The 15484-nt window shown below is 35.4% G+C and overlaps 1 long non-coding RNA gene across 2 annotated transcripts in view; it reads left to right on the forward strand.

The window, feature by feature from the left end:
* Positions 1–1565: 1565 nt before the first annotated feature.
* LOC109371728 (uncharacterized) overlaps positions 1566–15484 on the forward strand; it is a 112467-nt gene continuing 98548 nt past the window's right edge. For both annotated transcript variants that reach the window (XR_002121915.1, XR_002121916.1), the window contains exon 1: positions 1566–1692. This is a non-coding gene — a long non-coding RNA (uncharacterized LOC109371728). The remainder of the gene's footprint in view (positions 1693–15484) is intronic.

The following is a 15484-nucleotide window of genomic DNA, read 5'->3' on the forward strand; positions in this document are numbered from 1 at the left end:
TCCATGCCACCGCAGATGGCAAGAACCCATCCCCTTCTGTGGCCAAGCAATATTCCATTGTATATATGTACCACTTCCTCTTTATCCATTCATCCATCAACAGACACCCAGGTTGCCTTCATATATTGGCCATTGTAAACAATGCTGCAATGAACATATGGATGCACATGTCACCTAGAAATAATGTTTTGGGTTTCCTCAGATAAATACCCAGAAATGGGACTACTGGGTCCTTCCTTGTCTCTTGTTATAACTTTTGTTTTAAAGTCTATGAGTATTTTGTCCGGTGTAAGTATTGCTACTTCAGCTTTTTAGTTTGTTTTTGTTTCCATGTTCATGAAATGTCTTTTTTGGTCCCTTTACTTTCAGTCTGTGTGTGTCTTTTGATCTGACATGAGTCTCTTGGAGGCAGCATATGTAAAGGTTTTGTTTTCTTATCCTTAGTCACTCTATGTTTCTGATCAGAGCATTTCATCCATTTTCATTGAAAGTAATTGTGAATAGGTATGTAGTTATCACTGTTTTATTATTCATATGTTTTATTTTTTTGCCTTAAAGAAGTTCTTCTAACATTCCTTGTAATACTGGGTTAGTGGTGATGAACTTGTTTAGCTTTTTCTTGTCTGGAAGCTCTTTGTCTGTCCTATTTTAAATGATAGCCTTGCTGGTTAGAGTAATCTTGGTTGTAGGTCCTTGCTTTTCATCACTTTGAGTATTTAATGCCAATCCTTTCTGGCCTGCAAAGTGTCTGTTGAGAAATCAGCTGACAATCTTATGGTAGCTTTCTTATAAGTTATGAGGGACCTTTCTATTGCTGCTTTTAGAAATCTCTCTTTGTCTTTAACCATTGCTATTTTAATTATAACATGTCTTGGTGTGGACCTTTTTTGTGTTCATCTTGTTTGAAACTCTGTGCTTCCTGGGCTTGTATATCTATTTCAGTCACCAGGTTAGGAAAGTTTTCAGTCATTATTTTTTCAAATAGGTGTTTGGCCACACCCACAGTTTACGGACTGCTGTGCAGAAGGCTTACCCCACTGAGTGGTATTTGCCCCAGCAGTCTCTGGTGCCTGTTGAGACCACTCTTTGTGTATGCTGCTTGTGGGGCTAATTGGGCAGTGCTCTGCTGTGGTCTGAAGCCAACCTCCAAGTATGTTTATTCTGGGGCCTGTTGAGAGGGGCTCTGATGCAGGCTGATGTCAGCCACTGCCTGTGACTGGCTGAGGACTACCTGGTAGGAACTACAAAGCTATCCATGTTTGGTCTCTGCCTGTGTTGAACTTGGAAGCATGTGGGAGAGATCACATTGTGAAACAAGGATAGCTGCCACCAGTACCTGGTCTGGGATAGCTCTGAAAAAAGCCAGGGCACCCCATGGACTGCTAACACCTGCTGGCTCCATAAGGTTCAGCTGCTGATAAAGCCTGTGTGGTACTGAGTTGGGTGAGGTGGGGGCTCAGTGAGTCAGCATTTTGGAGCAGCAGAGCTCACCAGGCCAATCAGATTCAGATTTGGCTGAAAGCGTAAGGGGCGGGCTCAACACAGGAAAGTCCCGACAGCTGCTTCAGAGGACAGCCCCACACAGGGGAAACAGCAACTATCTTCAAGCCCTTCACCAAAGCTACAGACATCAATCTGCTCCCCTAATGCCTCTGACGCCCCTGAGTCACTGTCCCTCCACTAGCACCCAAGGTGAGTTCCTGCAAGAGATTGAATTTGTGTGCAGTTCCTTTAAGAGGATGGCTGGATTTCCTGCAGTCTCACATACCACCCGAACAATTGGAATTCCACTGATTTTCACAGCCAGATCTTGTGTAGGCTCCTCATGTCTCACCAGCACTCCGGGCTGGGGAGCCTGGGGACCCTTGCTCCTCTGGGGGGAAACTCTGTGACTGAACTGCCCCCCCCTGCAATTTTCGTCCACCACACAGAGGTTTGGGGTCAGCTCATTTCACATCTCCACCCTTCCTACTAGTCTCAATGTGGCTATTTCTTTATATCTTTAGTTATAAAACTTCTGTTCAGCTAGACTTTAGATACTTCTCTAGGTTAATTGTTCTATAATTGAGTTGTAATTTTGATGTGTTCACAGGATGAGGCAAGCATAGCATTTACCTATTCCTCCATTTTGGATCATTGGCCCTATTTCATAATTTTTTTTAGCAATATCGAGTTGCTTAAAAATTTACTAGTTTGGCTTTTCCATTCACACATTCATTTTAAAACTGAAATTCACGAGTAGTCTAGGATTCTTTCTTTTCCTGAAAAGTACTCAGTGTATGAAGAGAAATACATAATTCAGCATGAATTAATATTACTCTACTTTTAAATCTACTTCATGCATTCTAAATAATTATTTTAATGTTGAAAATTATTTTATATACAGTATTATTGGATTTATCATTGATATAGCTTTTAACATATATTCCTATTCAGTTTTAGGTAAACTATACACAGAGAAGTATACACACACACCTACACACAGTCGAACTACTTACTATTTTTTGCTGTTCTTGTAGCAAAGCAAGATAGGTTTTAGCATTTTCTTTTTATGTATTATTTTTAAATTAGCATAAAGTAATATATTAAAAATGCCTTGTGACCTTTAAACCATATATTCTGATTAACTGGTTCCCCCTTGTTTACACTAGCATTCAGGAAGTGGACTGAATGGCTACTCAATCAAAAAATGGAATATTGAAAAGGTCATAAATGTATGATGGTGAAAATCACCATGGAAAGCATTTGATCTTAGAGATATTTTCTTTATAAAATATGCTGTAAATTGGCAGAGCTAAAAATTCAAGGCAAATATTTTTCAACATTAAGTAGTGAGAAATGAAAACATGCTAAGACAAACATTATAATGAAGAAGTGAACATAGATAATATCCTTCTTTTAGGCAATGCACTCTCAGGCTAATTTTCTACATGGACTATTTTTCCTGATTTACAAAGAAAATTACAGTCATATCACGCTAACATGAAATCACTTTGTATGGAGGTCATGATAATTCAACATATTTAAAGTAAAATGTCTTGCTTTGTACTTCAAATATAGATAAATTTGTCTTTCATAGTTTCATAGTACCTTGTCCAAACTTTAGAAATACAAAAAGTTTTGAAAAAAAATTTTTTTTCATAGCTTATTTGGTGACTAAATCTAATTTCTCCTGAGCAGGAACCACTTATAATTTTTATTTATTAATTTAGGATTCACATTCATAAACTTTTAGTGTGTTTAATTTTGGGTAACTCTCACAAATCTTGCTGGGAGGTATCCATAATTAATGACATAAGCATATACTAACTTTCTGAAATAAAAAAAAAATCTGAATTCTGAAGTGGTTTGGACCCCAGTGTTTTACATTTACTAATAAACAGATGATGTAATTTTTTAATAATGTTTACAAATGAGGTAGAAAACAAGTTGAAATGTTTATTAGAAGATTTTTAACAGTTAAAAAAATCTGTATTCTAGATTTCAAATGCCGAGTGATTAGTTTTACAAGTTACATTCTATGGTGATTGGAGAAGACATTTTTATTATAAAGAATAAAAAATATACTTTATGATAATAATCATAAATTTTACAAAATTAACCTCTTCTCTGTTATCTTGTTGCTATTTGTGAATTAATGTCTTCAAACTTTTATGCAATAATTTCTTTATGAATGATCCAGAGAACATATTTTACATGGGTGTTATTTTGTAACCTTACAAAAATCATTTTACTGTCCTAAACAAATCACTAAATATAAATATAAATATAAATATAGACTTTTATAAATTATGCCAATTGATGCTATATATTTTGATATATTGATAGTATATATTTTCTAGTATATCTTACCACTAATGATTTCCCCAAACCTTAATATATGTATATTTTTATCTCTTTGTTAAAAGTATTATGTGTTAACTGATGAGTTATAAGAAAATTATTAAGTCATATAACTACCACATAATCATTATATAGTCCATTTTCATTAACTTACAAAGTTATCCTCTACCCCTTTGCATGCACCCCTTCCTCCTGCTACATAGCGTATGGCAAATACTGATCTGTTTTCTGTCATTATAGTCTGCATTTTATAGCAGTTTTAAAACCACTTCATTGGGGTAAGATTGACATATAAAAAGCTGTACATATTTAATGTTTACAACTCTATGAGCTTGGTGTTAAATATATATCTGTGAAATCATCATTTCCATCAAGGTCATAAACACATCCATTACCTCACAAAGTTTACTTCCACCTCCATTATTATTATTATTATTATTATTATTATTATTATTGTAAGAACACTTAATATAAGATTACCTACCCTCTAAGCAAATTTCAAGTGTAAAATATGATATCATTAGCTATAAGCACTATGCTGTATAATAGATCTGCAGAACTTATTTATCATACATAACTGAAACTTTGTACCCTTTAGCAACTAACTCTCCCCTTTCATATTCCTCTCAAGCCTTGGCAACCACCATTCTACTCTCTGCTTTTTTGAATTTGTCTTTTAGATTCCACATATAAGTGAGATCATACAATATTTGTCTTATTGTTTCTGGATTATTTCACTTCACGTAATGCCCTCCGGGTTTATCCATGTTATTACAAATGGCAATATTTCCTTCTTTTTTAAGGCTGAATAATATTACCTCTTTGGTTAAATTTATCCCTAGATATTTTATTTATTTTCTGATGTAATTATAAATGGAATTGTTTACTTAATTTTTCTTCCTGATAGTTAATTATTGATGTGTAAAAATGCAATAAATTTCTGAATATTTTCAATACAACTACTTTACATTTTATATATATATATATATATATATATATATATATATATATATATATATAGAGAGAGAGAGAGAGAGAGAGAGAGAGAGAGAGAGAGAGACAGAGAGACAGAGACAGAGAGACAGAGAGAGAGAGAGTAATATAGCCACAATAGGATCCTTTAAGATCCATGGACACCATCACTTTTTCTTTATACATTCATCTGTTGATGGATGCTTGGATAGTTTTCATATCTTGACTGTTTTGAATAATGCTTCAGTAAACATGAGAGCACAGATGTCCCTTCAAGATCCTGATTTCAATTCCTTTTGGATATATACCCAAAGTGAAATTGTTGGATAATATGGTATTTCTATATTTCATTATTGAAATGAAATACTATTTTCCATTATGGCTGTACCATTTAACATTCCCACCACCAATATTCAAGAGTTTTTATTTCTTTGCATCCTTGCCAACACTTGTTTCTTTTATCTTTTTAATAATAGCTGATCTAATAAGTGTGAGGTGATACCCTTGTGGTTTTGATTTTCAATACCTGATAATTAGTGATGTTCTTATAAATGGAATTTTATAATATTTTTATAATATTATATTTTTATCTGGATTATTTCACTAAGCATTATGCTGTTGTGATACACTGATGCTGCTGCTTGTATCAGTTGTTCCTTATTATTTATTAGTATTCCATTGTTTGTTAATACCACAATTTGTTTATTCATTCACCCATTGATGGTGTTCATGGGTCTTAAAGCACCCTATTATAATATTACTGTCAATCTCTCCTTTTATGTCAGTCAATATTTGCTTAATATATTTAGGAGCTCCTATCTTGGGTGCATTAATGTTTACTAGGGTTATGTCCTCTTGTTGGAGTGATCCCTTTATCAACATGTAATGTCCTTCTTTGTCTATTATAGTCTTTGTTTTAAAGTCTATTTTGTTTGATATAAATATTGCTCCCACAGCTTTTTATTTGTTTCTATTTGCATGAAATATCTTTCTCAATCTCTTTACTTTCAGACTATTTTATCTTTCAATCTGAAGTGGATCTCTTATAGACAGCACATGTATGGGTCTTGCTTTCTTAAGCATCCAGGTACCTTATGTCTTTTGATTGGAGCATACTTCATTTGTATTAAAGGTGATTATTGATAGGTATAAAATTATTGCCATTTTATTCATATTTATGTTTTCCCCTTCTTCTTTTAAAAGAAGTTCCTATGCATTTCTTGTAATAATTGCTTGTTGGTGATGAGTTCCTTTAGCTTTTTCTTTTGTGGGAAGCTCTTTATCTCTCTTTCTATTTTAAATAATACCCTTGCTGTGTAGAGTAATCTTGGTTGTAGGTCCTTGCTTTTCTTCACTTTGAATATTTCCTGCCACTTCCTCCTGGCCTGCAAGGCTCGTTTTGAGCAATTAGCTTATAGTCTTATGGGTGGTTCCTTGTAAGTCACTAGTTGTCTTCCTCTTGCTGCTTTTAGGATTTCATCTGTATCTTTAACCTTTGCTGTTTCAATTATGATGTGCCGTGGTATGGGCCTGTTTGGGATCATCTTGTTTGGGACTCTCTGCACTTCCTGGACTTATAAGTTTATTTCATTCACCAGGTTAGGAAATTTTCTGTCATTATTTCTTCAAATAGGTTCTTGATTGCTTCCTCTTTCTTCTCCTTCTGGTACCCCTATGATGTGAATGTTGTTACACTGGATGTCCCAGAGGTCCCTTATGCTATCTTTTTGTCGTTGTTGTTTGAATTGAGTGTTTTCTGATACCTTGTCTTTCATATCACTGATTTGATCCTCTGCTTCATCTAATCTGCTGACAATTCCTTCTAGTGCATTGTTCATATCAGTTATTGTGTTCTTCATTTCTGACTAGTTTTTTTTTTCATGGTTTTTATGTTCTTTTTTTATGCTTACTAAGTCTTTGTTGAAGTTCTCATTAAGTTCCTTGAGCATTCTTATAACCAGTATTTTGAACTCTGTCTCTGGTATGTTACTTGCTGCCATTTCAATTAGTTCTTTTTTCCGGAGTTTTCTCCTATTCTTTGATTTGGGACATGTTTCTTTGTTTCTTCATTTTGGCTGCCTCTCTGAGATTGTTTCTATTTATTAGAAACAATAAATATATTGTTTATATCTCTTAGTCTTTTTTGGGTGGCCATATGTAAGAGGTGTCCTTTATGGCCCCGAGGTGCAATCTCCCTGATCACCTCTGCCATGTGTGCTATTGGCACATCAGTGAGTGGGATTTATTCTGAAGCTGACTGACAGTGAGGGTTGACCACTCACACAGCTTATGATCAACTGTGTGTGGGCTGATCGCACAAAGGGTATTCACGTCAGCAGACTCCTTTGCCTGTTGAGACCACCTTTTGAGTCTGCCACTGTGGGGCTCTTTGGGTAGTGCTCTGTTGTGGTTTGAAGTCCATCTCCAGGTTTGTTGGTTCTATGGCCTCTTGCAATGGGGTCCTGTGCATTCAAAGTCAGCTTCTGCCTATGATCACCCTAAGTCTACCTGTTGGGAGCTACAAAACTATCCACACTTGTTTTCTGCCTGTTTTTTATTGGGAGGTGCATTTGGTAGTCAATGCTGGGGACTGAGGTCAGCTGCCACCAGTACCAGGCCTGGGGCAGCTTCACAAAAGGTTCAGGGCACACTGAAGCCTGTCCCACCTGTTGGGTGCCTCTAAGGCTCAGCTGCTGAAAGAGTCTTAGTCGATATGCAGGTTGGGTGAGGCAGGATCTTAGGTAGTCACCAGGGTTGGTAGGTGTTCACCAGTTTATTGCAGATTCCAGTTTGGCACAGTGCTGAGCTTGGAGACCCTCACAAATGTCCCAGAGCACACTATGGCTAGCTGCCACCTGCCTTTGGTCCTCAGACCACTGGGAGTTGTCCAGGAAAGATTTCAGCCTGGGTTGGTATTGGTTGCCCAGCACTGAATGTGGCTTAGGCAGCACACAAGACATGGCTAGCTGTTTGCTACTGAAAGAGCCTCCTGAGGTGTGCAGGGTGGGGTTGGTTGCCCAGGCACTAAAAGTACCTCCTGAAGTTCTATGCAAGTTGGGTGGGGCGGTATCCCAGGGAGTCACTGAGCTGGGGCAAGTGGTGTTCACAAGGTTAATGCAGATGCAAACCTGATACTACTCTTGAGCCTGGGGCCACTCTGCAAAATACTGAGAGAATACTGAGGCCAGCCACTGCTCACCTCTGGCCCACAGATAACCAAGAGTAAGAAATGTTGCAGTATTGTTTGAGGCTGCTTGCCATCCACTGAAAGTGTCTCAGGCAGCACACAAGCCACAATGGGCTGTTTGCTGCTGAAAGAGCCTCCTGCAGATGCAGGATGGGGCTCATTGCCTGGTGGGGTGAGATGGGTGGACAGGGTCCCACTGAGTCACCAAGGTGTGGTGAGTGAAGTTCACCAGGCAAATGCAGTTTCAGATTTGACCATGTGGGGGAGGGCTCCACATAGGAAAGATGGCCCCCATCTGTGTGCTCTAAGGGAGGGCTCAGCACAGGGATAGTGGAGGCTATACCTCTAGCTCTCCCCCTATAGCCACACAACTCAGTCTTTCCCCATATGTCTCAGGCACCTCCCAAGACACAGTCCCTCCACCGCAGGAGAAATAGTGAGTCTGTGTGCAGGCCCTTTAAGAGTATGTATGGATTTCCAGTAGCCTTCTGTTTCATCCAAGCAGGTGCAATTTTTGCTGATTTTCACAGTAGATGTTGTGAGGACTCCTTCCTCTTCCAGGCACTGGAACACTGGGCTGGGGAGCCCAGTGTGGGGCTAGGACCCCTCACTCCTCAGGGAAGAGCCCCGTTGCCAAAATATTCCTCCCAATGCTCAGTCACTATATGTGTGTGTGGGCCCACCCAGTTTTGTCTCTGTCCCTCCTACCAGTCTGGATATGTCCTCTTTATATCCTTAGTTATAGGAGTTCTGTTAGGCTAGTTTTCAGATGATTCTTGAGGTTGATTATTCTAGAATTTAGTTGTAATTTTAATGTGATCATGGGAGGTGGTAAGCACAACATTTACCCACTCCACCATCTTGCCTGGTCATTTATCTCTTGTTTTCTTCCTCAGAACTATGTGATTCTAATTAGGATTCTTTTAAAAAGTGAGGAAGGGATTTATCATCATTGCCTCATTTACATTTTAGAGTGAGTAATGGTTATATGCCATAAGCATTACATATATTTAAAACCTTATGGACAAATCTTAATACATCATTAATACACCATTGTTACAAATAAGTCATAAGAATAACTTTTAAGTTACCTAACGTTTTCAAGTTATTTTACTTTAAGTATACTTTTAGTAATGTCACTGGAGGCCAGCCTGATAATAAACTTGTTTTTACTCCAGGATTCTACTGATTTAAAAAAATATTTTATTTTTTATAGGAGTTTTAGCTATAAAACAAAATTAAGAGGGAGGTAAAATATTTTCTACATACTTTTGTTTTTCCCACTTTTTGGAAATTATGACCAATATGTCTATGAACAATCTAGAATGATTCTTTATTGTGAAGATATATTGTCATTTCTCTTCTGTAAATATCTAAGAGTGGAATTGCTGGGTCGATTGTGACTTCATGTTTAAACCTCATAAGAAACTTCAAAATTGCATTCCAAAGCATTTATATCACTTTGCATCTCCACAAACAATGAATTAAAACTGCAGCAATGCAGTGAATGTTCTGCACCAATGCTTTGTATTGTTGGCTTTATAATTTTTAACCATTTAGTGGCTGTGCAGTAGTATTTCAATGTGGTTTAGTTTTCATTACTCTGATGACTAACAGAGTTGAGCATCTTTTCATTTGTACATCTTTTGTGAAGTGTCTAATTAACAGTTTTGACTTTCTTTTTTTTTGGTTGTTGTTCTTGTTATTGCAATATACTTTAAGATATATTCTGCATAAAATGTTTTATCAGATAATTGTTTAGCTAGTATTTTCTATTATTTTGTGTCTTGCATTTTTATTTCCCAATGAATATGTTTTAAAGAGCTATTTCTTTTTAAATTTTTATTAGGTCCGGTTTAATATATATAACATTTTATTCATACAATATAATTGGTATGTACTAGTTAAGAAATCTTTCTCAAACTCAAGGACACAAAGTTTCTTGCAGGTTTTGTTCTGTAAGTTTTATAAGTTTAAGGTTCACAATTAGGTCTATGATTTACTTTGATTAAATTTTTGTATGTTATTTTAGGCAAGGATGAAGCTTCATTTATCTTATAGATGCATATTCAATATCCCAGCACCACTAGTTGACAATATTTCCTTTTTCTCTTTGCATCCCCTTTGCATCTTTCTTTAAAATCCAATGTTTAAGGGTCTACTTCTTCAGTCTTTTTTCCCCCTAATGACCTATATGTTTATCTTTATACCAATATATCATTGTTTTATTTACTGTTTTTTTTAATAAGCCTTGAAATCAGGTAGTGTGAGTAATTCAACTTTGCTCTTTATTTTTAATTTTGTTTGTTATTCTTGATCTTTTGCATTTTTCCACATAAGTTTTTAAAAATAGCTTGTTAATAAAAAAATTTTTTGTCTAGATTTCAACTATATTATGTAATGCTAGTTTTCCTCCTTTATAAGTGTAGTTACCTAGGGCATATTCTGGGTCAGTATGCACCTCTCTATTGCATATTCCCTTGTCTCTATCTAGACACTCTTCTCAATAATTTATTCTACAAAGCCTTTATTTATATGAAGTTTATTTCTTCTGCCAATATCTATTTCTAAAAACTAGACTCATATGTCCAATGTTATATGCCATCTGTGAAAATTTCAAATTAGTTGCCTCATAAGAATCCTATCTTTAACATGTTTAAAATGAGAAGTGTTTGTAATTCAGTGTATTACATTTTTTTGTCTTCCTCATCAGAATTAATGCTACTTCCATCTATTCATCCAGATGCTCTTCCCATATAATTGTCTTTCTTAATTCTGGATGCTGCTGCTAAATATCGTGTTCAACACTTACTCTAAGCTCATTACTGGTCAGCAGAGGTTAAAAAACTATTATAGTTAAGTGTCTATATGTAATTTGTTAAGCTTAGAAACAGCTAGCTTAAACAAAGTGTCTATGTAGCTCTTTTGTGAAGATAGATACTGCAGTAGGTTCACGTGAATGGGAATTAAGATCTAATGAAATGGATTAGCTTACCAAAGGCTCCTTGATACCTATTATGCATTGTGCTCTAGAATTTCTGTAATGTCCTGATGTTGGCCGTGTTCCTTTACATGTCCTCACTCTCCCCAGTCAAATGCTCTCACATCTAATTGAAGTTTCAAATGCTGTGAATGAAAACAGCAAGATAAGAAGTTAAGTGTCTCCATAAGATTTAGTTCACTATTTACCTAACTATCTTTTCAGAAAATAATGAAGCCAGTAAGCACATTATAGTAGATTGGACAGTTAGCGACAAGGCCAGAATATGTAGACAACTTTTTTCACTGTGAAAATGATTAAAAAGGAGGGTATTGAAACTGGAATTCATAATATGTTTCGTGTTGGCCAAGGAAGATTTTTTTAGTATGCTTATTTGACTACATTTTGCATATCAATAAATATTGATCATATTTAAATATGAATTAAATTGAATTAAGAAATAAGAGAAAAATATAAAAGGGAAGTTTGCAAGTTGCTAGAAACTAAGCCAGAATGTACTTACTCAAGACAAGCTATCATAACCCATAGTTATGAACAAAAGTCAACCCTGGCATAAAAAATATCTTATTGGGGCAACCAAGCCAGAAAAATAATGAACAAAATCTTCAGCTAACTTTGTGACGTTATAACAAAAACTTACATGTACACAAATGTCTTGTATCTATAATCACTATTCCTGCCCTGAGAGGCTGCAGGATTTACCTATGTATCAATATGTCTATGATTAATGAAGGCAGGTGTGTGTTAAGAACTTGAGTTTGAAAGCCTTTCTCCATCATGCATTAACTAAAACATCTCTGGAAAAATCTTAGTTTGCTTATCCACAAAATAGTGAGAATACAATTATCTTCCAAATATGTTTAGTCTAATGATCAATAAGTACTTAGAATAGCTCCTGTTACTTACGCATTACTTAATAAGTGCCAACTAGTATTATTATTGGTGTTTTTCTACCTTCTTTCTAAAAAACTTGTGAGATAAATGTTCTTTTTCTTACTATACAAGTGAAGTATTGTATTTGAAGTATTTAGAAGTAAAAATTATCAAGTGACAGAGCTAGAATTTTAAAACTGTATCTGTTTAATTACAAAGATTTTATTCATTTTGCAATATTTATAAGCTAGTAGGTCAGAATAAGAATATTCTCAACACACTAAAGCAAAGCAAAATTCCTAGGTAATTTAAGGCAGAAAATTAAAAATGTGTGGTGTGTATGTGTGTCTTTATGTTTAAACCAGGGGTAGGTGATTCTACCAATACATTAATAAATAGTAAAACCAAACATAGACATTTCACAGTTAAGTATAGCTTCAGTTTGGAATATTCATTTTCCTATTTTTCTTGTTTTATGTCATTTGTTTCCTTGTAACAATTTACTTTTCCTGCTAATTGTCTTATTGGACACACATGAAAAAATGAAAGTTTAAAACTTTTATTTACTGAAATTTGATATTAAGAATCTTTACTATTAGAAGTAATATTTTAGTACATATAGACCTAAAAATTTAATATGAAGACCTAAAAAATTAATCATGGTAAAATGTACTTTATTATTGCAATGTCTCATCTCTACAGTAAGTACAACATTTGATTCATTGGAAAAGAAATTTCAATTTTTCTTAATATTCAAGTATAAGTAAATTACTACATGACAAGAAATTGGTATTTCCTCTTATAATCTTTGATACAGTTAATATACCAAGGTGAATGGAAATCCTATTTGGAAACTGTTTCATGGGTACATTGTTAAATCATTCATGCATGAAATTTTTGAAGCTCTTTGTCAAAAATACAGACTGTGGAATATTTTCCTAAAATGCATGATGAAATTCTTTTACTCTAGAAAATGCTACTAAAGAATATAACTTGAGATAATGCCTCTGCAGTTTTTATTTCACAAAGTTTATAGGTTGCTTTGCCTTGAGTCATGCAATTTTGAGCAATTAAATTGTACCGATAAGTGTTTTATGACAACTTAGCATGATCTTTGGAAACATTTTTATCTATTATTTTCATAATCATAACATAACTGCGTTCTTGTAAAAGTTAAACTTTTACATGGCATTTTATCAAATCCAACCCAAATCAAGCAATTTGTACTATAATATAGGCCTTGTAAACACATGGCACCAACTAATTTAAGTTATTAAGACTTACAAATATTTATTTTCCTATTCTTTGTAAGTACTCCTAAGTACAATTATAAGAGCATTTTGGATGAGTGCTGCATTGTGGCGCAGGGAGAAAGGTAAAAATATGGACGTTGCAACCAAGAAAGACTCCTCAGGGAAAGAAAGCTTTTGGGGCAAAATCTTACAGAGCTTTTAGCAGAAAAGCTTTTGGAAACTAGTACATTTATCCTGAAGACATTGTGACTGTGCAGAATAAGAAGCGAAAGACTGTTAAAAGATAAACTGAGGCATATTAAAAAAAATTTAATAGTTTATTTGAGCAAAAATCTAATCAAATAGGGCAGCGCCACCAGAAGTGGTTAGGAGGGCTCTGCTGACAGGAGCCGGGAATCACTTTAAACAGAGTGAGTGTGAAGACAAACTCAGGAAATTACTGCATAGGCTGTAGTTTAAAGCCCAGTTGGCTGTTTGTGATTGGTTATCCTTAATGTTTGATTTTGTAACTTTGTAGCATTTTACAGGCTTAGGTTTCAGTTTCATTGTGTTGTCGCATGGCATTAGAGACATTTCAGTCTAATGGCCTCCTTGTTTAATTTTAACATAACCTAGCAGAACATCTCTGATCAACAGAGCAGAAGTTTTAGCAACATGGAGAACTAAGTGCGACAATTTAGAACCTTTGAGGAGAAGGATTCCCCCCAAATTTAAAAGCTTCTCAGTTGAAAACACTAGTACTAAATGCCCCCTGAATCTTCTTAAGAGCTCCTACCCAGAATTAAATCTCTACTTGATTCATAATGACCAGCCACTATGCTATTATCTCAGGAATGAGTGATAACATAAAGCAAGAAAACGTACAAACACTTTTATTTTAATTTACAATCAGCAATATTCTATCAAAAAAGACTAAACATGCCAAAGGTAGCATCACAAAAGGCATGACTATTTGGCAAGAAAACAGATTAAGACACATGAACAAATTAAAGTCTAAAGAAAAAAAATAGAAAATAGAACTGCAGTAGTATACAAGAATTAAGGTGGGGAATATAGTTCTAAACAGATGTAAATGTAATCCTACAGAGAAAGCAAAGAAAATGAGGAGAGAGATAGACCTGAAGAGGTGTCTTCAAATAGTCCAAAACTGGTTAGAGAAACCAAGCCACAGATTTAAGGGACTCTGCAGGCAATGATCCAGTACATTCACAGAATATCACATCTAGAGACATTATAATTACACTGCTCAAAACCAAAGACAAGCAGAAAATCTTACAAACAGCCAGATGGGAGAAGACAAAACAAATAAAAACATTACTTTTGAAAAAGCAGCAGCAAAGCACATTGCGTTTCTCAACAAATGATGAATGTTACTAAACAATAAAACAGCACCTTTAAAATACTGAAAATACACATTATTCTAGAATTCTCCTCCAAAAAACAATAGCCTACACAATAAAATGAAAATGAAGAGGATTTCAACAAACACTGAAATAGTTTGTGTATACAAAACCTGCTTGAAAACAAATCTTTAAGGCATTTTTATAGAGAAGGAAAATAATTACAGGTAGAAACATTAAACTCATCCTAAAAGAGAACAAAAAATTATGTAAGAGTAAATATGTGAAAAGTAAATGAATTTGAGAATTTATTTCCTGCCCCAAAACAATATTAGAAATGTCTGGGGATGTTTACAATATATTAGAGATAAAATTCATTAACAATTATTTAAAAGGGCAGATGAGTTTCTAGAATTCAATTATGCTTGGTGGATGGGAAAGAAGTAATAATTTGCATTACACTGTCATATATTAAGTATTATAATCTTTAAAGAAACTACTAAAACAATCATAAAAATTGCATAACTCACAAATTACCATAGGGAAAATGGAATAATAATTTTTTTTTTAAAGTATAACCAAACCATGGAGAAAAGTAAAAGGAATGTTTTTTTTTTAAATTAGATAGAGGGCCTGCCGAGTGGCACAGTGGTTAAGAACTGGCTTGGAACGCCACAGGGCCCAAGTTCGGACCCCACATATGGAGGGCCAGTGACACTGCCCTCTACAGCTAAGATGCTGAACAACAGCTCAACCTGGAGCTGGGCTGCTGTGAATCGCCAGCGCCGGTGTAGGCTGCAGCCCCTGTGGCAGTGGGTTGCCATGGGCTACCGTATGTAGCCAGCAGCTAGTGTGAGCGGCCAGCGGCCGCAGTGAGCGGCCCTCCAGAAGCCAGCAACTGATGTGCCTCGCCTGGGAAGAGCACAATGATGGTGCCAACTTTGGCCAGTGAAGCAACGTCCTCCACAATTAGACTGAAAAACAGAAGGACAGCAACTTGTCTGTTCCCCTTCCC

Source organism: Hipposideros armiger, unplaced genomic scaffold (assembly GCF_001890085.2).
Source record: "Hipposideros armiger isolate ML-2016 unplaced genomic scaffold, ASM189008v1 scaffold_589, whole genome shotgun sequence".
Lineage (NCBI taxonomy): Eukaryota > Metazoa > Chordata > Mammalia > Chiroptera > Hipposideridae > Hipposideros > Hipposideros armiger.